Genomic DNA, 21,606 nt, shown 5'->3' with positions numbered 1-21,606 from the left:
TTTAGTTTCTATATGTATGACATGCCATATATCATGCTCTATACCTTCATTGTGGATGTGGTTAAAGTGTAACTTCTTTGCTGAGCAGTTTCTTATGATCAAAGAAAAATATTTCCTAACATGTATGAGTCTTGGAAACACTTAAAGATTCAGCAGTAATTGATATTTCAGCAAAGACAGGCAAGAGGATTTGGAAGGGAAGCAAATTCTCATGTCTTTAATTTTGACAAATACCACTGCCATTTTTGAGATTACAGGAATGTTTTCCATGACCACAGATGGTACAGAATGTAGGAAGGGTACTTGCATGGGCCTATGGTACTGACAACCACGGGCCTATAAAGCAATTACAACTTTTTCCACACACTGTTCCCTCTTCTCTCTTGTTTTTTTTCTGTCTTCCATAGGTGCTTCAGTAACAGGACTGCACAGATCATAATTCCACAGGCGGACATTTTGCACTGGCTGATGCTAACCTGAGGAATGTTAGAGTACCAAAAAAAATTACGCGTTCATTTTTAAAGGGCACACAAAATACATATATGCTTCAGGGGTTTTCTGGGAAAAAGGCCTAGGACCTCTAAGATTTAGGGCCAAGGTATAAAGCTCTAATGCACTGATCACTTATGGTCAGTATAGACCCATAGAATTTTCCTCTTACTTCAGTGTTCACTAGGATTAAACCCATCAAAATTATGAGGAATTTGGCTTCCCCTCCTTTCAGGGGAGAGATATTTTAGAGTATGCAAATAAAAGCAGCATGACCTGGCCCTTCAAACATTGAAATACCCACATCAGAAAAGGACAAAAGGCTTGTGTCCACATGGAGTGTGGGCAGTTGTGCCCCATCCATGGGTTTTTGTGTTTTGCCACTCTTTGGTTGCCCTCTGACAATGTAGTCCATCAATATATGATCAACTCTCAGTCCACCTTGTGGTGCCTCTGCCCCAGAGGGCTCAGGAGAAAAGAGCGCAGAGGTGAGGCTTTTCTGCTGTGTTGATCACAGGTAACAGCACAATGGTTTTGGAAGGGAGCTCTGCTCTCAGCACAGAGATTTCTGAAGATGTGTTAGAAAATAGGGAGCCTTCTTCAATCACATTCCAGCCAAATATTTTCTTTTGTATTGCCCTCTCAGTGTAAGCAGAGACTTTCCTTAGTCCAGGAGGAGGAGGGTGAGTGGTTGCTGGGAGTTAGCATGCTCCAGCACACAGCTTATTACACGGTAGCTATCCCAGAGCTGAGCAGCTGAAGGTACAGTAATCTGGTGCTGAACTCAGGCTGGTCCCTCTAGGAAGAAAATGCACTTTTCCAGAATGCAGGAACAGTGTGTGTGATTTGTGCCAGAAGTGTGGAATGAGTATTGCAGCTGAAGAGGCAGGTAAATTGCCTGGATTACACATACAGCAAAATAGTCAGGCAGTCTCTAGGGTTACTTGCATGTGCTCAAATGTATTTTTTGTTGAAGCTTATAGCAGTCCCATATATGCATGGAGAAGGAGAAGAATATGGACTTTCCTGTTGGGCCTCAGCCAGAGCCAACCAAAGGAAATGGGCATTCTTGGTTTTGTCATTGTTTCTGGAGAGAGACACATTACACCTCTGTCCATTTTGATGTCTATAGCTTTTTACTCTTTGGGGCTAAAGCCCTCCTTTGTTTGGTCTGAGCTTTACTGTCACAGCCAAAATCTACAGAAGTTGATTGTAAATGTGTTTACAAATGGAATTTCATAGGATAAGTGTGCCTCTGAAATAAAGCTGTAAACTCTGTCTTTAATTTCAGGCCGTGAAATTTGGAATACCTGGGTAGTAGAACCACTTGTGATTTTCTAGACTTACTAACTAAACCACCACAACTTTTGTTGTCAAATGCAATTAAAAATAACCTGTGGTTTACCATGTTCATGTCATCAAATCCTCAGAGAGAACTTTTCCTAGGAAACATTGTACAATTCAGGTAGACACCTGATACTACTGACTGCAGTGTAGTTCCGTGCTGAATTCTAAAAGCTTTAGCAAAACCATCTGCATGAAGGATAGTTCTCATGCTCTATATCTCACTAGGAGCCAGGTGGATTGAAATCCTGCATGTTGTGCTTTTCATATGAGAACCAGTTACTGGTTTCATACATAAAGGCCTGTGGTTATTTTTTATACTAAATTAGGTTTTTGGTCTGTTGGTTTTTGTTTTTTTTTTAATTTAACTGTGGTTGAAGTTTGAACCATAGCTTGCCAGTGTATGAAGTGATTTTAAAAGGAAGTGAAACATCTTTGCCTCAGTTTCTCTTAAGCTTAAAGCTTTGAATTGCAACTACAGAGCTTCTTGTTGTATACAAGATAGTAATTTAATGCACTTTATTTTAAAAAGGCACAAATTATTTTCTTTATAAAATATTACAATTGCACTATGCTGTAAGAATTGGTTACTAAATATAAACTGTACAGTTTTGTAGTCAACATTGTGTTTAGTCATAAATGATTGAAACGATTACATGTTTCAGTTAAATGTTAATTTTATATGTGGTGTGTGTAGCCATAAATAAATCTTCCTTTTTAAAAAAAGAATGGTTCATTGTTTCATTTCATTGAATTCCCCATTCTGTTTCAAATAACAAAATTATATCCTTCTACAAATATAAGATTTAAGTGTGTTCCAGTGCAAAGAGATGACAGATGACACTGACTAAACTTGGGGTATTAAATTCACATGTGCAAACTTAAGTTGAATTTTTGTAGATCCCCTGCATCTACAACAATGCAGAAGGAAATACCAGGCACTACAGACAAAAACCCTGAAAGAAGATCTAACAGGAGATCTTGAATGTAGCGTTTCAAGAAGTCTTCCATGTCTACCTTTCTTATTCAAGTTAATTTATCTATACTGCACTCCCTTCTGACACGCTGCCTTTTATTATCATTGTATACACTCAGTTTTGGGGAACAAAATGCAGTATGGATTATAAGAGGTTCTGCATTTGGTCGTGCCAAATGGATCTAAATACTTAATATTTGCATTAGCAGTCATTAACTGGGAGATGTAAAAGTTACTATGGAAGTAAGAAAATATGTTAACCTAGATTTTTTTTTTTAGCAGTTTGGTCCTAATCCTTGAATCAAGTAACTGAAAAATCAGATGCATGATCACAGTTCTGTATTTCCAGTTTGACTGTTTTAGACAGGCTAAAAGAAAACGGTGGACTGTCTCCTTTTCCAAATTAAGTTTTTGTATAGAACACATAACTTAATTCCTCTGAATGGTTTTCTTGCACACCCATCTTATTTTCCAAGCATATAAATTGATGGAACAAGTTACATCTCTAACCATAGGACTGTCACGCACCATAGCCATTGAAATGTGGCTTCTGAAAGAAATGGGACAGTGACTGACAGATATCCAGGTGAATGATCAAGAGTGAGGCTGCTTCCTTTATTCTATGTAGGACTACAGTCCTGCATGTCAGATGGATCCTGGAGGAGATTATAGGGATGTTTACTTCTACCAGATACAGCTGTCGTCTCCACTTCTCACCTCAGCATTAGGCACCACCTGTTTTGTCTTGAGAAGAAGAAACTGGCATCATGGTGCAGGAGCAGAGATCCAGTTTGTTTATCTGAGGTTAAACTATATCCAAAAGGACTGCAGCCCAGTGGTGACCAGGATGTATTTGATAAAGGTAACAGAATTATGAAAAATGGGTATGCAACTTATGTGGCCAATAATAAATGGCCACTGAACTTACAAGGATGAAACAGTTGAAAGCTGTCAGGACATGAAATAATTTCCATGCTACAGTAAGCCAAACAAAGTTTCATTGTATGAGGCCCACAAGTGGAAATTTAAAAGTGTCGTTTCAGTGTTCTTTAGTTCAAGGATGCTTGACCGCATCATTCCAGGTGTGCCTGCCTGTTCTTAGGTTCATTTAAGTGTCTGTAAGTCACACCAGAAATGCTGAGTTGAACGGACTTTTGGACACATGCAGCATATCTTACCTTCTTACTAAATTCTTATGAATTGTCTTAGTTACAACAGGATGTCAGAGAGTGTCTACTACTTCACCACTGTCCTATACCATGAATCTTTGATGTCCATGCAAAGTGTGAGGCCAGTGCAGTTAATGGAGATTTTACATTCATTGCTGAAAATTTTATAGGATAAATCATAAATCTGGCATTTATGACAAAGACAACTCCATTTGCAGATATTTTTAAAATCCTCAATTTTAAAGTTATTTTGAAATTATCTATAATTATACATATCCAAGTGTTTTTTTTCTCTAAAATTGCTTTTAAAATTAGCAGCTCAAATTTAATTTTTCTTTTTCATTTTTTTTAATTGAAATGTCACCCTCATAACAGAAATGCTCCATGGGATTGGTACTACTTTGCATTCCTCTAATGTGGATGTGAACTGAGCTACCCCACTGCTGTACAGCACATCACAGCCAACACTGCATGCAGATCAGCTCTTACCTGGGCACATTCTGCTTGTGAATTTTATTGGGATTTTCTTTGCTATCTGCAAAAGCCTTTCATCCCCATATTTTTCACTAATTGTGAAGCTGGTGGTCTTTCAATGGAGACATTGCTTATCTGACAACAAAAGATATTTTCATGTAACCAGGACACTGCCTTCCCACCAGTGGCCTAGCAGAGTTGCTTTCACCTTCATTTTTATCATGATGTATGGCATTTAAATGGTGCTTGACTGAAAGCCTATATAAACACATTTTCTAAGATACATTGAGTTTGCCGTCATCATCATTTTGAGCTGTCAAGCTCAAAACCACACAATTTCCAGAACAAGATCAACACATTCCAAATCATTCAGCTTACAAGGGGAATACAGAGGATATGGCAAACTTAAAGTGGGAGAGAGCCTCACAACCCCAGTTTCAGGCATTAGACAGGTCTAAATGGCAGCAGAAGATTCCAAAATCTCAAAATAACCTCAAGATTTCCTTCACTTCCCTGGCTATTCCTACTCTTTCACCTTTCCATAAGGGGTGACAAAGAGGGGGCTGGTTCTTGTTTCCCCCCCACACCCCTCACATGGCATCAGTTGCTGCAGCCTCCAGCTCCACCTTTGTTTTTTCCAAGAGCTGGAATTCCTCAGTGGTGCCACTGGTGATGCAGGGCAAGGACGTACATGGAAATTACTGTTAACATGGCAAACCATGAATCTGCAAGGGCATCAGGCTGAAGAAGGAAGCTTTTGCTATATGCCAGTTTAGCCCAACCAAAAAAACACTCCCTGACATCCAAGAAAGTCAGATAGCCTCACTGCTTTCAGTGCTTTTGGCACTGGCCCTGGCCTAGAGGCAGGGACTCTTGGGGTGGAGGGGCTGGTCCCTGCCCAGCCTGCAGACACTCCCTTGGCTCTATTGCTCTGCAGAAATGGTTGAGTTCCCTGCCTGGCAAAGGAACTGAGCCAGGGCCACATGGCAGCAGCTCATCTCTCCTTGATGCTTTGGATCTTTCTGCAGCCTTTTTTCTTGCTCAGATGGGCTCCAGGATTTATTGTCAATGCTGGATTCCCAATCCCTTCACAGCTTTTTGTGGGAACTAATAAAAATTTTGTTGTTTAATTAACTATATTAGTGTCCCTGGAGCTCTCTGCGCTGAGGTTGGTTTTGGTTTGGGGTTTTACCCTCTCCTAGGAAGATGTCACAGAAAAATGGTGTGGTTTCTTAATGTTTGGTCCATTTCATCCATCATGCTTTTTCTGGAAAGTGTTTGCTTGCCTTCCACCCAGCCACAGCTTTACACAAACAGTCAGCCTTGCCAATAGATGTGTCTGGTGTTAGATCTGCAAACCCCTGTGTCTGCCATCAGAGGGTCATTCAGGCTGGCTCCCATTCAGCAGCTGCATGTCAGCTGCGTAGTCGCGCTCAGAAGCCGCCCCCTTCCCCAGGAGCAGCAGCAGCAGTGACCTGCCTTTGCTAAAATCAGGTGTTTCTGCTGGCAGAAGGGGCAGCCAAGAGAGTGTTCCTTGGTGTGCTGTTTGCTGCTGCAGTGGTCACCACATCCCTGGGGCCTGGGGATGGTGGGTGTGAGGGTCAGACAGCAACAGGCACCATTCAGGGAGGCTGATTTCCTTCCCTTGTGACCCCAGGTTGCAAGCAGGTGTAGGAACAGACATTAACCTGTCCAGGATATGTTTTCTGCTCAGCCATCCATGGTGCATCTTCCCTCTAAGATTCACCTGGCTAGGTGGGTGCTGATAGATGCCAGTTCTGCCCTGTGGACATGCAGTGAGGCTGTGCTGTAGGAGGGTGTACACTGGAGACCCACAACAGCTTGTTGGCTTCCAGCTCACATCAATTCAATGTATTTCCTTGCCTTACCAAGGAATGTTGTATTCTTCTTCAGAGATGAGATAACACATTCATCAGAGCTCAGTAGTTTCCCTTATTCTCTTCAGTGTTTTTCTGCTTCTCCTTGATTCTATTAGAGGCTGTTTTAGTGAGCAGTCGTTGATCACACGTCTGTCTCCAGAGATCTAAACAGCAAAATCTCCATAATTTCCACTGCTTCACAAAATGATAGTGTTTCATTAAAGACAAGTTAAAAACAGAACAAAATGCTGCTCTATGTCCCTTTCAATCACCTCACCTTCAGCAGTCATTTGTAAAAAGACTGTTCCTTTATCCTCTGCTTAGAAGTTATTTTTTACACCATTTAAATGACAGCTTAATCATATGATAAAAGGACTTCCCTGAGCACAGGTCTTCCCCTTGTGTCAAAATATCAGTGGATTCCATATTTAACATCAGACGCAGCTGCATTGCAGCCGTAGGTAAAGTTTCCCCTGTTAATAGCTTGCATGGTATTCCATCGCTGTGGAGAGCACTTCCTCTTGGAAAGCTGCTCAGAAACAAAAGTCAGCAGGCCTCCAGCCCCCACAGTGGAAATCAGCAGCAAAAATCCTGAGCAGCAACTAAGTACCTGTAAAGATGTCAGTGTTCCTGGAAAGGTGAGGCCTTGTATAGTATAATTCAGACTTTCAATGATAAAGTAGCAATATTGTTTTGAAAGATACAGAATGCTTGACAAACACCCATAAAGTGCTTCATAACAGATGGCAACTTGAGCACAAAGAGGTCATATCAAGCATGTGGCAAACACAAATATCTGCTGCTCTTCCTTCTTGCTTCCCTAAGTGTTTGCTGTGAGAATGTGGCAGATAAGACTAGTGCTCTCTGCCACTGTGCATTGTGGGATTAATGTCTAAAATAAATTATTACAGTTAATTTAACATTTACTTAAAAGCTCTGAACAATTTCCACTCCTCAACTAGGATACATCATGTTACATCACCTGTATGTCTCCCTTACAGTAGCTTATATCTGGAAAAGTGCACCACCACACAGCAGTTTGTAAAGCTTAACATAATATTGCCTTGTTTCAATCTTAGAGTGTAAAACAGGCTGGCATCAGCCTTCTGCTGATGCAGAAGCAAATAGCAGCATAAAAAAAGAGATGGCAATTTGAAAGTCTTCCAGTAATGGGGCAGGGGAGAGATAGGGATACTTCACAGATTCTGTAAGCTTTGGGCACTGTGCCTCCTCTTGCATGCCGCAGACATGTTTCCAGTCTGAGCCAGGGAAAACCCAAGGGGAGAGACAGCAAGTGAGAGTTTCTGGGCAGTGCATCAGGTTAGAATCTATGAGGCCTAAGGTTTATTTGACCCATTAATATTTACTAAAAGTCTCGCTTCCAAGAAGGTTTTGCCAGATGCTTTTCTTTCCTGGTGAAGCTGGAGCCCTAGAGATATTTTGCAACGACATCCACTAGTTCAGCTGCAGCAGAGGTACAATTTCCTGCAGAAAGGTCACAGGCCATTTGCAGCTTTCCGAGTCAAAAGCAGTCCTTAAAACTCCATCTAAAAACCACCTGGCAGCAGTTGTCAACCACTGTAATTGCCCCTGTGTTGTAGCAGCTGACTGTGAGAACCAGAACTCGAAACAAAATCCTGCCCAGGAGAGATTATGGGTTTGTTACTGATGGTAAAAGCAGAGCAAATGTGTAAGTGGAAGAGCAGGATGTTGCTTTTGAGTGCACAGCATCACGGCTGGGATACAGTGTTCCAGAAATAAGTGGGGTAATGAGCTGGTGTTATGTGAGAGCTCATCTTATCTACAGTGAGCATTGTAAAAGAATTCAGGAAGCAATGCAGGAACTTTTTGATAGCTCTGCTTTCCCTCTGTTTCAGCATCAGGAGAAAGAGAGGTCTGGGTAGCCGGTGAGGTATAGAGATGGTATTTCAGATCACTGTGAGACAAAAAGGCTTGGAAACCAGCAGGGCAGCTGAGAGGGACACAGTTTGGACCAGCCTGGAGGAAAGGATTTTAATGTTGATGCCTGAGTTTTGATATAAAATCAAATTTAGCAGATGAAATCACTAGAGAGGAACTGATGGGAAGCTCTGACATTTATGTAAAACATACAGACATCTGTCCTTTAACCTACAAAGGCTTTATAATGCCTAAATTGTCATCAAGATAACAGAGGTCAGACTGCTCAACAAATTGACATCATCTTGTGCTGCATTTGCGTGTTAAGAGATTTGTTGTATAAACACACATCCCTACAGGTAAGTCAGAGGTTGCACAACAGCCTGTGAGGAGATGCTGGGGGAGCTTGGCTCGTTCAGCCTGGAGAAGATCTGGCTTCACAAGAGCCCAAAAAAGCTTGTGGAGGTGTTATGAAGACAACAGATCCAGGATCTTCACATGGTGCATGCTGAGAGCCTGCAGGCCCAAGTGAAACAGTGAGGAGGAGACTGGACATAAGGAGAAACTATTTCCCCATCCTGACAGGAGGCAGTGGCACAAGTTGGCCAGAGAGGTGGTGCAATCTCTCTTGGAGGTTTTCAAGACTCCACTGGATAAAACCTTGAGCACCCTGGTCTGACCCTGCTTTGAGACAGAGGTTGAACCAGAGACCTCCTGAGGTTCCTGCCAACCTGAACTATCCTGTGATTCTGGTGGACAATGAGACACACCTGTGGGTGTCCATACCATGATCTGGAAGGCTTAGACCTTGACAGAGCATTATCATAGAATTCTAGAATGTTAAGGGTTGGAATGGGCCTTAAAGATGATCCAGTCCCAACTCCCTGCCATGGGCAGGGACACCTCCCACTCAGCCAGGTTGCTCAAGGCCTTATCCAACCTGGCCTTGAACACTGCAAGGGTTGGGACATTCACAGCTTCTCTGGGCAACCTGTTCCAATGTCTCACCACCCTGATAGTGAAAAATTTCTCTCTAATATCTAACCTAAATTTCCCATCTTTCAATTTGTACCTGTTACTCCTTGTCTTATTTTTAGGTCATAACAAGGAGGTAGATGGAGATCAAGCCTTGGAAGATACTCCCTAGGAAATAGGGGATCTCCATCTCCTGCCATGTAGATCAGTTACTGAAATAGCTTGAGGCAAGCACAAATCTACTGGATTCAGCAGAAGAATAAACGACAGACAAATTAAAAGAGCCTATAAAAAACTGGTGGTCTGGCTCAAAGATCTAGTGGACATTTCTGGAGTTAAACAATAGGAATCAATAACCATGGTCACAGCAGAGGCATTGACACAGCCTCCACAAGTTACATATTGGATCTTCCTCCTATACCTCTTGGTATCTGCTGCCTTGAACAGTAATAAACAACTTTGGTGCCTTCCAAAGAGGAAGGGCAGAGAAAGAAATTCCAGCCTTTTTTTTTTTTTCCTTTTTTACACTATGCCCTTCATAATTTTAAGGATTTCCCCTATTATTCATAACATTTGGTGCTCACAGAAGGTAACACATTTTAAAATTTCAGACATTACAAAAAGATCTGCCTTGGGGCATGAGCATGGAAATAAAATTAATTAAAATTATACCAAGATCTTCATTGGCCCATAGTGGGTTTATGTCATATCAGAGGCAGTATTTAAAATAAAAAGTTAACACTTATGTGTCAGTCTATTCAACAGATAAACCAGAACAACAGAAAGATCAGAGTTACAGCATGAGGCAGCATTAGCATTTGGATTCTGAGTGGGAAAATTTTCCTAATACCATTAAAAGCATGTTCATTGTCAAACCAAACAGCTCACAGTCACTCAATTCCAGCCCAAGTTGTAGGCAGATTGCAAGTCTGCAGGGCCATATTATCTGGAAGAGTTAAAGCAGAACCTTCTGTCTGCAGGATACCTGGCACATACCTTGGTCCTCACCTTAGAATCATAGATAACCTGTGTTTAATGCAAATAAAAAAATACGACTATCAATCACAATTATGAGTTCACTGTGATTTATTTATCTACTTGAAATAATCTGAGGGTATCAGTCTAGTTGGTCATGACTGATCCATTATTCCTTTGATGTTTGACTCTTATTCACAGACTGGAAAAGGACCAAGAGCACAAAAGTAACTTAAAGACATCCTGTCCTCTGTAGGACTGAGGTACAAGGAAAAGCTTGCACAATTTCTGGATGGAGTGAGCCTTCCAGTCGCTTTCAATGCTGAAGTCACAAGGGGGGAAAAAAGGGATGAAAAAAATCCTGCCTCTGCCAGTATTACTAATCAAGTACTAATGGTTATGACATGAATATTTTCTATGGCAGCTAGTGCATTGCTAAACTCATATATATTCATTAATACTATTTTCCATAGGATTATGTCTGGCCTTATCTCTCTAGAGATAATACCATTTTGCTGCTATAACAGAATAAAATACTAAACATCCACAGTTTATAGAAATGCCTGTTCCCTGCTCTGTCTTTACAGTGGACCAAACCACCTGAGGATGTGAAGTAACAGCTTGTTTGTCAGTGTCTCAGCCACCTAAAAACCCCTTGCTAGGAATCCTGGTCAAGCTGCTTTTAGGCTTTTGTCCTGTTGAAAAGATTCATTGAAAGTCTTGAATCTGCAACAGGAAATTTTTCCTGACTTATATTGCATGAATGTTTAAGAAACGTTCACACTCAAAAAATATCTGATGGAAGTCTCCATATCAGCCATCTGGACCAATTACAATGGCCCCACCACCATCCTGCCCAGCCAAAACCTGCTCACCTGGCAGCTTCCATCTCCATCAGCCAGAGAGAGAAACACGTCCCCAGTTCATTTGCAGCTGGTCGCTGAAAACCCCGAGTGCTAACTGCTGAGTGACATTCAGGGAGCCCACCTGAAACAGAGCAGAAGGTGCCCTACAAATCCTCAGCAGCTCAGCCTCGGAGGGTGTGAGGCTGCCAGGGAGAGTCATCACTTAGTCTGGGGGAAGGCTTGTCTTTAGGAGAATGTGGGTTATAAACTGTGCCAGGTTTCACCTTAAAAGAAAAGCATTATTTCCTAACTTTTCATATAAGTGGAAAAAAACATACCCACACAGAATAGGGTGAAAAAAATGTCCCTCCTTGCCATATAAACCTGGGCTCTCTGACCTGGGTTACTCTACTGACCACCAAAGGCCACCCTTTGGGTAGGAGGGAAGTTCTCAGGAAGGTGTAGAAAGTGAGACCTGGGGGACACGTGTTCACATCATTCCCTGAACACTTGTGGAAATGAAGGTGTATGGAGAATCCCTTCCACATGGAGTGTATTCCCAATGGAGACTAACAACAGAGAGATCACGAAGCTCCAGACGTACCAAAAATAATAGTGTCACACATTTACACCCATCTATAAGGCAAAGCCTGTCCATGACCACTCTGCTCCCTGACAGGAGAAGGAGCAGCTGATGAGAGTTCCTGGGCGAACCTGCTTGGTATTGGTGTTTTCCCAAGTGGGGTCTGAGCAACAAAAGGAAGTGGAGCTTACACAGCTCAGCAGAGCTGCACATCAGCTGTGCAGGGTACCTGCCACCTACCTCTGCTACAGCACGAAATTGTGTGTGAAGAAGAAATCTGCCAAGAAGCTGATCTGAGGTGCACCAGAACACATTCTCACTTGAAAGACAAAGAAACTGAAATAATGAAGGAAGAAGTTTTGTCTTTATGAGTATAACTCCCAGGATAGCAGGGCTTTCCCTCAGCTCTATATAGCCAATAAAATGGAATTACAGAAACCACTTTACTAAAATTTTCTTAGGCCCATGTATATTCCTGCAAGCATTAGGAACAGATTAAAACCAGAGCAGCTAGTAACAGTGCTATGTCATCCAAACGATTTGCCTACCAATGAGAGACTGCTTGTGTAACGCTGTCCCAAGGAGAAGCCAAGCACCAGGAGATGAAGGATCCCAAAGCTGCTGCAAGGCAGCCCTGGTGTGAGCAGCAGGGCAGAGGTGTCCTGACTGAAGCCCAGGAGGATGTGCAGGACAAGCTGCAGTGCCACCTCCCTTTTTGTCCTGTTTTTTTTTTTTTCTCTGCCCCATTCTAGCAGGTATTCTCTTCTCCCTTTCTGCTTCCTCTCTGCCTCCTGCCAAAGTAGTTCAGGAATTAGCAGGGGATGCTCTTTGGCCTCCTTGTCATTACATTTAATTAGAAGACACCCTCATTTGCTTTTGCTCTCCTACCTGGCAGAGTAATTTGCATTTCACAGACCATTCTTGAGTCTTGTTCTTCCTCTGCTTGAAGTGAGCAGCACAGAGGGTTACACTGAGCGGCTTAGCAGAAGCAGCTGTGGCACAGCCAGAGTCGACAGCTGAAAGAACACCTGAAAAGTCTACAGAACTGGTTAAAAATTAATGAAAAGGGGAAAATGCTGAACATGCAGCAGGCCTGGGCTGTCTAAGATCAGTGCAGACACGGAGAGCATCACAACTAGGTGGCACATGGAGAGCAAATTGAACCCCAAGCACCTCTCCAACACAGAGTGATAAGAAATTCATAGCAGTTGTATGATCTATGCCCTCTGCATGTGCCTGGAATATCTGGACAGCAGATATAGTTCTGGAATTCCCATCTCCTCTTTGAATGGCACCGCAGTGAGGCAGCAGTTCTGCTTCCAGGTCCCTTTGTTGTCAAGCTGTGCCAGTGCTGCTACCAAGAGCAGCAACTCATACCAGATCCAGTGCTGAGTCACTTTTTTGGCTTCATTGCATAATTTGCAGCAGTATCATAACAAACCATCTGCTTTCAGAGACCAGACATCTTTGCAACACCATGCCCCATACCATAAGTTAGTAATACAGCAACCCTCATGGGTACCCAGATGAAGATAATCACAAACACTTCCATAATGTATGAAATAAATCTGATCTTTCAGGAGCAGTCACCTTCTCAGTGGATGCTAAGCACATTGCAGATCTCTGCTATTATAGTACAGATTACAGACAGAACCATTTCAGATTGCTCTTGACTTTGCTTTTGTCCCAGCTGTGCTTCCATGGCTGAAGCTTCCAGCCTTCAATACTTACAAGTAAAATTTGAACCTTTGGATGTGCATAAGCTTTTCCTCAGGTCCGCTCTTAAACTGGCCAGGAATTATTAAAAATACTAGTGGGCCAGGAAAAATATGTATGTTGCTACATGGAATCCTAAAAGAGATTCACTGCTGAGGAGGCAATCTAGGAACAGAATGATGAGAAGGATCCTGTCTGCTCTATTTCTTGCCACCTATTCACATAAGGCTTTTTTAGTCTGGTTCACTTAAAGAAACAGCAGTCATCTGGCAGAGCTGAAATGCAAACAAATCAAAATGCCAGCCCTGGAATTTGTTTTGGCTAGAGATTACAGAGATAGGAAAATATAACTGTACAATTCACAAACTCTAGGCATTTCAATAGAATTATCTATAAGCCATGTTAATTACCTTGAAAGAAATAATTCAGAATCTGCTCTTTCCTAGAAAACATCAATATGTTTAATAAAATTTGCAGTATCTAAAGTTTTCTTCCATATTTTTTTGCCGAGATAGGGCACAACCAAAGAAATCAAATTAATTCCTCATGGCAGCATGGGAAATAAGGAATGCATAGTAGATATAGGCTTTAAATGCTGCCATAGATAAGAAGTTTTACAGAAAAAAAATTGTCTGTCTGTACATGGTTTTGCTGTATACACAAAAGCAGCTGCATTACAGAAAGTTATTAATCAAATAGGTTCAGTACTTTAATTTCTAATCCACAAGAAATTCTGAGAAAACTGCATTCTAAAGAAGTCACAGTTTTGAGTAAACTACTTGGAAGTCATTACATGTTCTCTGAAAAAGGTTATTTTTGAAGCTATTAAAACAGCCCATCTGAAAAGCCATCTATTTTCCTCCCACTCCCACAATTTTGTCATCCTTCTCCCCCTACTTCAGTCCTTGTGCACCTGCTGGTTCTTCTTGCACCTTTGTAAGCACAGAAGACAGACTTAACTTGGTTGTGCAAGCTGATTAAAACTGGAGGAAAAGAGGTGATGTAAAGAACCTGAATAAAGTTAATCTTGGACTAATGGCTGTATTCATCATACAGAAGAATAGAGAGCATTTGTGGGGGGGGGGGGGGGGGGGTGAAAGAAAAATAGCACAACTTGGAGAAGGTGCAGAAAAACAGTCAGGGAGTGTCAATACTCCAGCACATCATGTTCACTGTGCTCTGCTACTGTGAATCATAGCACAAGGTTTTATGTACCAACCATGGCCATTCAGTCAATTTAAATTGTATTTCCTGTTGTAACATGCCTTTGAAAAGAGACATTGTTCTGACTGAAATGTTTTCTTTCACTCTCACTTCTCCCATCTATTCAGAGTCAAAGCACATTATAGCAAAATAGAGCCTTCAGAATGGCTGAAGCAGATTGTTATATGGCTCCAGTTAGCTCAAAGGAAAGAACAAAAAAATATCAAGTGGCAGGAATGCTTTTCTAAGACACAGCAGAAATGGATGATGGACTGGGAATCACACCATTGCTGTAGGAATGGCAGCAGGTTCTTTGCAGGGAAAGCTGGGTTTAATCTGAACCCACTCCTTGTTTGGTATCAGTACAGCGTTAAATTGAGTACAGCTTGGTCCATAGCAAATGGGCAGGCTTTGAGTCAGGAAAAAGTCAAGGTTACTGTTCAGATAATGTGGCTGCCCATCAACTACCCCTCAAATTCAGATTAGACTGCAGGGACCACCTTTTCTTTCTGTGGTTATGCACCACCTGCATTGCAAGCTTCTGGCCGTAACCTCAAACAGCAACAAAATGATGAAGACTGCAACACATTTCCCATTCAGAAAGAACAAAAACCCCATCTGGAAACAGCCAATATATCAAATTTATTAAGAGAGGATAAAATGATAAAACCTTTTATGCTATTAGTACTATTGACTTGTAATCTCTTGATGCAGTTTAGATACTATGGGATTTCAGACTTAATATTCTACCCAGAGGATGATATAAAAGCCATTATTGATTTCCACTCCTTATAAGCAGACTTCATCTCTATGTAAATTAAAGATTGTATAATATATTTCACAATATAGATTAGTTGTCATTCAAGCGTTGATCAATTCTCATACCAACAGGCAAGTTCCAGGCAATAACACACCCAGTCAAATCTGGTTAGACCTTTGGCCATTAACACTCACATCTACAGGTACATCACCAAACACCATAAGGAAAATTTGGGATGTATTTCTTGTGAGAGGACTGGTGTACACAGCAGTGCTGCAAAAAGCATCACTCACAATCATTGTCCCAGGGGAATAATTACCCCCTTTCTATTCACCTGAGGAGGACAGGGGAAGACAGCAATGTCTTCCACCTACCAACTACTCAAATCCTTCAGATATTTGGAGAACTTCCAGAAGAGGGAAAGTAAAGCAGCAGCATCCACATGGCAAGGTCTCCCACACAGCACCCCAGCCAGCTTCTCCCCTAACACACACGTGGGGAGCAGGGAACTTGGGCACTGCCAACAGCTCTCCCCGTCCCACAGTGAGGTGTTTCCTAGGTGCTCGTCCCTTAGTGACCAGGAAGCATTTCTTTTCTCCTCCTCAGAGCAATTGAGACTGTGGTCTCAATCATTTGGCAGGGGAAAGCTTAACCCCACCATGAATGTCCTTGTCACACACTGGAGGGGAAAAAAACAAATGTTACTGTAGGCATCGGGGCCACATCAAGCCTGGAGCAGCTTGGTTTGACCCTGTTGCGAGCAGGACACTGCACAGGAGAACTCCTGAGGCATCCTCCTGCCTGAACTACCCTGTGATCCTATGAAAGAGCAACCTACTAAGAGTGGCTTCCACCACACAAAAGAGCAGCACTGGAGTCTAAGGAAACAGCATTAGCTCTTGTTGCTGAACATACTTCCCTTCCTGACTAGGGGATGAGTTTCAAATCACCTCCCCATCCAAACCTGTGCTTGCACACAACAGAATGTAGGGAAACTTGTCTGCCAAAACCCCGTTCTGACCCTCCAGTCCTTCTCTAAAAGACAGCCACAAAACTCTTACCTCCTTGAAAAACAACCTTACCAAAACCAGCAAGGCCCTCAGATTATTTCTCATTAGGCTGCCAATAGGTTTTAGAAAACCTCGCTGGGTGGTGAAATTCAAAGCACATTACCCAAGCAAGGGTGGAGAATAATCAAGGTTTTCTAGTTTCGTATTAGGCTCAGCTTCAGCCATTGGAAATCTGATGATGAAACTTGCTGTGCAACTAACTTTTTCTTTTACCATGTCACTCAGAAGCTGAACAGCACATCCACCTCTAATCACACACCATTTTCCCTGTAAAAAGAGAGACTCACGATTTTTAACTCAAGCGTTGCATTTACAGCAACAGTTATTCAGCATTGATGGGCAGCACCTGTAGAGCTCAAGCACACAACTTAAAGCAATGGGCACAAAATGACACACAAGAGGATCCCTCTAAACATCAGGAAATGCTCTTTCACTGTGACCCTGACTGGGCACTAGCACAGGTTATCCAGAGATGCTGTGGAGTCTCACTCCTCTGAGATAATCAAAAGCCATCTGGATGTGGTCCTGGGCAAAGAGCTCTAGGTCATCTCCTTCAGTAGGGGGCTGGAGCTCATGACCTCCAGAGATTCCTTCTCACCTCAAGCCCCCTGTGATTCTGGGAATGAAAAGTTTAAACATCCAACATTAAGCAATTCATATCCCTCTCCCAACTTCCTTGGAAGCCTCTGCTTCATCATCTCATAACCAGGGCAGGCTCAGGGGACTTGTGAGGACATTTACAGGTGGGAGCTCAGCCAAGGTGCAGTAAGTTCCTCAGCTGTCAGATGTTGTCGCTTCGGTGCTTTTAGCTTCATGTCAGTTTTACATTTCAGAGCACTTTGTTCCAGGTTTGCCAAGGACCGAGACTCTGAGTCTCCAGCAGTCAGCACAGTTGCACATGCACAGAGATTTTTCTGTACATCCATTTTTACCACACTACCACTCGATAACTAGGAGAGGAACGTCTCTCCCTCTCTCTAACTCGAACTTCATCATCTTCTCTCCGTCTTCCTACAACTAAATTTTAATTAGAACAAGCACCTATGATTGCCCCGTTTGTCCACTGGAGGTCAGTCTCTTGCTATAGAAAGACTGTCCCTCTTACCTGGTGGGTCTGCAGGGCACAGAAATCTTACAGGAGCACCTCATTTTCCTGTCACAGGATTTTGAGGCTTTGGGTACAAGATGAGGAGAGAAGCCTAATGCAGTCCATAATGGAAGGTTGCTCCTGGCATGTCATTTCCCAGTCAAAGTGACACAAAGAATTGCAGGAAGCTCAAATGTAGTGTTTTCCCAGCTACTGAGTAGGTTTGATCCAAAAGCTGCACGTGCCCTCCTGCAGCTCTTCCACCATCACTGCAGGAGCCAAGTGCCAGACTCCTCCCTTGGGTTAAAAAGCATCTCGTTGGGCAGGGAATTCATAACTGATGAATGAGCATTTTGAAACATTTTCATGCTTTCTGCATTACCTGGCTTTGTATGTAAATCAAACACTAAAGTGTAATTACCAGCCAACAGATTTTTACTATCTAGTAAATCCTACTTGGCTTGTGTGCCAGGATGAGCTCCACAGAAGGCGGCTGTTTCGGCTGCTGCTCAGGCTGTGTAGGAAGGTGCTGCACCACGCTGCTTTCAGCAACACCCGCTCATTAGCAAGGCTTCCTCAGCTGCTGCCAACACTTTGCCAGACATTCAGCACAAAGATATGGGTGTTTGCCTCTCCCAGGCTGAGCAACAGATGATGTTGAAGGATGGCAACAGCAGCGACCGGGAGCCAGGGAGTGTGGCAAGGAACGGTGAACAGCCATGAGAACAGGGCTGTTTGGCAGTCACACACAGAGCACAGGCACTGGAGTCCACACCAGTACTTTAGTTTGGATCAGAAGCACTTTGGAAGCAAATCTGCTCACTCCAACTCTCCATGCTGTAATTCCCACCATGGAACAAGCATGTGAATTCAATTCCTGCCAGATGCAGGTAGGCACAAGACCTGCTCTCACTACAGCTCCAGGCATTTAGTTTGCATGAAGCAGAACTGAAGCCCAGCACCTGCCATGCCCTGGACTATAGACTGGCTCCCTTTGAGCCCCACTTCTGAGTCACCTGGACATGATCTCACTGGCCAGCAGACATCAGGGCTGTGTAGGCTGCAGTTTCAGCCATTAAGACTGATGAGACAGTCCCCATGCTGTGGATCACAAGACCTGGAACTTTCAAGTTCTACTTTATTTTCTTTAACTGCCATGCTAAGAAACTAATGGTGCCTGCTGTATCTTCAGTTCCATCCTGGCAAGATCACTGATGTTCTCAGAGGGAAATTTTCTTCTTTCCATCCCACTAGCTCTCCATATCATTCCATATATGCTTCCTAAGGCAACAACATTTTTCTGCATTTCTGCATTTCCTTTCTACAGCACTGATACCCCTGTTAGCATTCAAGCAGTTGGGTGAGAATAAATGGTTGTAGCCCAAACCTAGAAAGAAGCAATACCTGCAGCAGGCTGGTAATTGCAGCAATTGTGCAAAGCTCACATCTGGAATCCTTAAATCAGAGCAGCACTTTAGAGGTATGCTTTATCCACACATTCTTTTTATATATCCTACCACCCTGAGTATAGTATGTTTTACTTTCAGAGCAGAACACATTACCAGTTCACTAGATTACTTAAGCAATTTTTGTATTCATGAATTTTAAAAAAGACCTATTTACTATTTAAAATGTCAGCTTAAGTATATTAATTCTAATCAGGTATCGAGGCCAGCAGCGCCGCCAGTGCTATTTGTACCCTCATGTCTCATCTGATCAGTGAAGGAAATAAAAGCTGAGGCAGGCAGATGGCTGAATCGAAGAGAAAGGTCATTGCATACAGCAGCTGATAAGGTGAAGAGAATAAAAGGTGATCTTCAGGGAAAAGGTTAAAACGTAGCCTCACCATTTGGAGGCTTCTGTATGGAGATAAAACAAATACAAAGAGATGCATCATCAATTTCACCAAAGCACTTTCTCCTATTGTTTAGAACAGAAAAAAATTCCAGACCTTTCTCTTCTTCCCCATCACTGTTGTAAAAATCTTTATTTTCTACCTCCCATTTAAGAGACAGAAGAATGGCACAGATCTGTGCTGTTATTCTCTCCACGTAAATGATGCATCCATGCTTAAATGCTTTCACTTGGCTAAAACAGTAAATAAGAAGCAATGTTATAGACAACTCCCATATCTCCTCTCGAATTATTTTAGCTGTTGGCAGCTGCTTCACCATTTGGTGTATTTTAACTAGGTTTGAAAATCCCTAAAAGTAAGGATTTATTATCTCTTTCAGTAAAGTACGAAGTAAATCTATCAAACCATATAAATTATTCACATAAATTCTAGAAACATAGCAAATAATAGAGGACAGGAGGGGCACCACAGGAGAGGGATGGAGCATCCTTTACTTAAAAGCCTGTGGTAGATCTAAATTCAGTTTTCTAAGCAGACCATGTCAACTTATAAAGGCAGCTCTTAAAAACTTTTAGAAGCATGGGTTGTCACGATAGTCATTGTGGGTTTTGAAGAGAGTACAGGAGATGATAAAAAATGGGATACTCTTTCAGGTAAGCATTTGGCTGATGGCAGTTGGTTGAGTACTGATGCCTTAAGTTTTAGCTTTCATATTTTTTAGATTCTGTGCTGCCTTAGTGTGTGACTCTGAACTTCATATAAAGTGTTAGCAAGTTCTCCTCACAGTTTAGTTAGACAAAACAATCCTTTTCCAGCCCAAGAACCAAGGACACCATTGCAGCCTCAGACCAGAAAGTATAAACAACAGTAAATTTTGGAGAGCAATCTGGGAGGATGGGACTTCATAAACTGAAGCTCTAATTGGACAATGAACCCCAATATGTAAATGGACCAAAACTTATAAAAGTGTAAAGACTCCTGACTTGGGGTCCATCTTGGGTAGAGCCTTGGCCAGGCTCTTGTACGGCCCAAGGTGTATCCTTTGAAGGCATTTCAATATATACCTACTTTATTTCTTTAACACTGTCTAGCCTCTGTTTCAGGTCAGCCTCTCACGGCCTCAGTACAAGGCAGCAACCTTGCTTATCTTTCTGTAAACATTTGTGAAATGTCACAGTGGTGCTTTGCATCACTTATGCCAAATCAGTGACTGGTACTGGGAGGAGCAGTGAGCCAGCAGGATCCAGGTATTTTAAGGTAAACCCCAAATGCCCCAAGGAACTGCAGACGTTTATAACTAATCAAGCTCACATCACAGCATGGCACTGCACACATTATACATCTTAACAGTCTCAACACAGTCTGATTAAATATTCTGATGAACCTATACAAAAGTTCTTCACAGCAATACAAAAACTTTACCATCTGCTGTAAGGAAAACTTCTAAACCTTTGTTACAGCAAAATGTGCTATTAATACAAGTTATGTAGAAATAAATTTATGGGGAAACTTTAACAGCCATCCTTGAAAGTGTTACTTTGGTTGTCATTCTGAGCACATGAAACAAACAAAAATCCTTCTTCCTTAAAGACAGAAATAATGGTTACAACATAATGGTAACCATAAGCAGTGTACCCAGCTGTGTGAAGGTAACCTAAGAAGAATTTTAGGAAGCATACTAAATTTGGAATGAAACACAAACAGAACAGAAAAACCACTGCAACTGATGCCTTATGAAAGCTGACCTAGAACAGAAGCTAAGCAGAGTTAAAGAATAAAATAGGTATTTGTTAAAAGGCCTCAATGGATACACCTTGGGCAGTACAAGAGCCTGGCCAATGCTACACCCAAGATGAACCCAAAATGGTCACAAAATGGACAACCAGTCATGAGGTCTCACACTTTTATAAGTTCTAGTCCATTAGCAAATTGTCCAATTATAGCTTTAGGTTATGAAGTCCCATCCTTCTTGTTTTTCTCTCTTCAGTCCACATTGTTTATGCTCTTGGGCCTAAGATTTGGATCAGTTGTCCTTGTTCCAAATTTAGAAACGGAATTGTTTTGTCTACCTACTCTGTGAAGAGAGCTTACCATCCCTTAATAGGAAGCTCAGAACTACACACTAAAGCAGTACAGAATCTGAAAAACATAAAAACTAAAACCTAAGGCATCACAGGTATAGCTGAAAACACTGCAAAACCAGACCAGAGAAAATGAATAGAAACAAATATGAAAGAGTGTCTCAAGTGAGGCTAAGGTGAGGCCTCACATCGTTAAGCAGCAACTTTAAAAAGTCTTAGTTTAGT

Source organism: Vidua macroura, chromosome 2, assembly GCF_024509145.1.
Source record: "Vidua macroura isolate BioBank_ID:100142 chromosome 2, ASM2450914v1, whole genome shotgun sequence".
Lineage (NCBI taxonomy): Eukaryota > Metazoa > Chordata > Aves > Passeriformes > Viduidae > Vidua > Vidua macroura.
Note: the sequence above shows the minus strand (reverse complement) of the source record.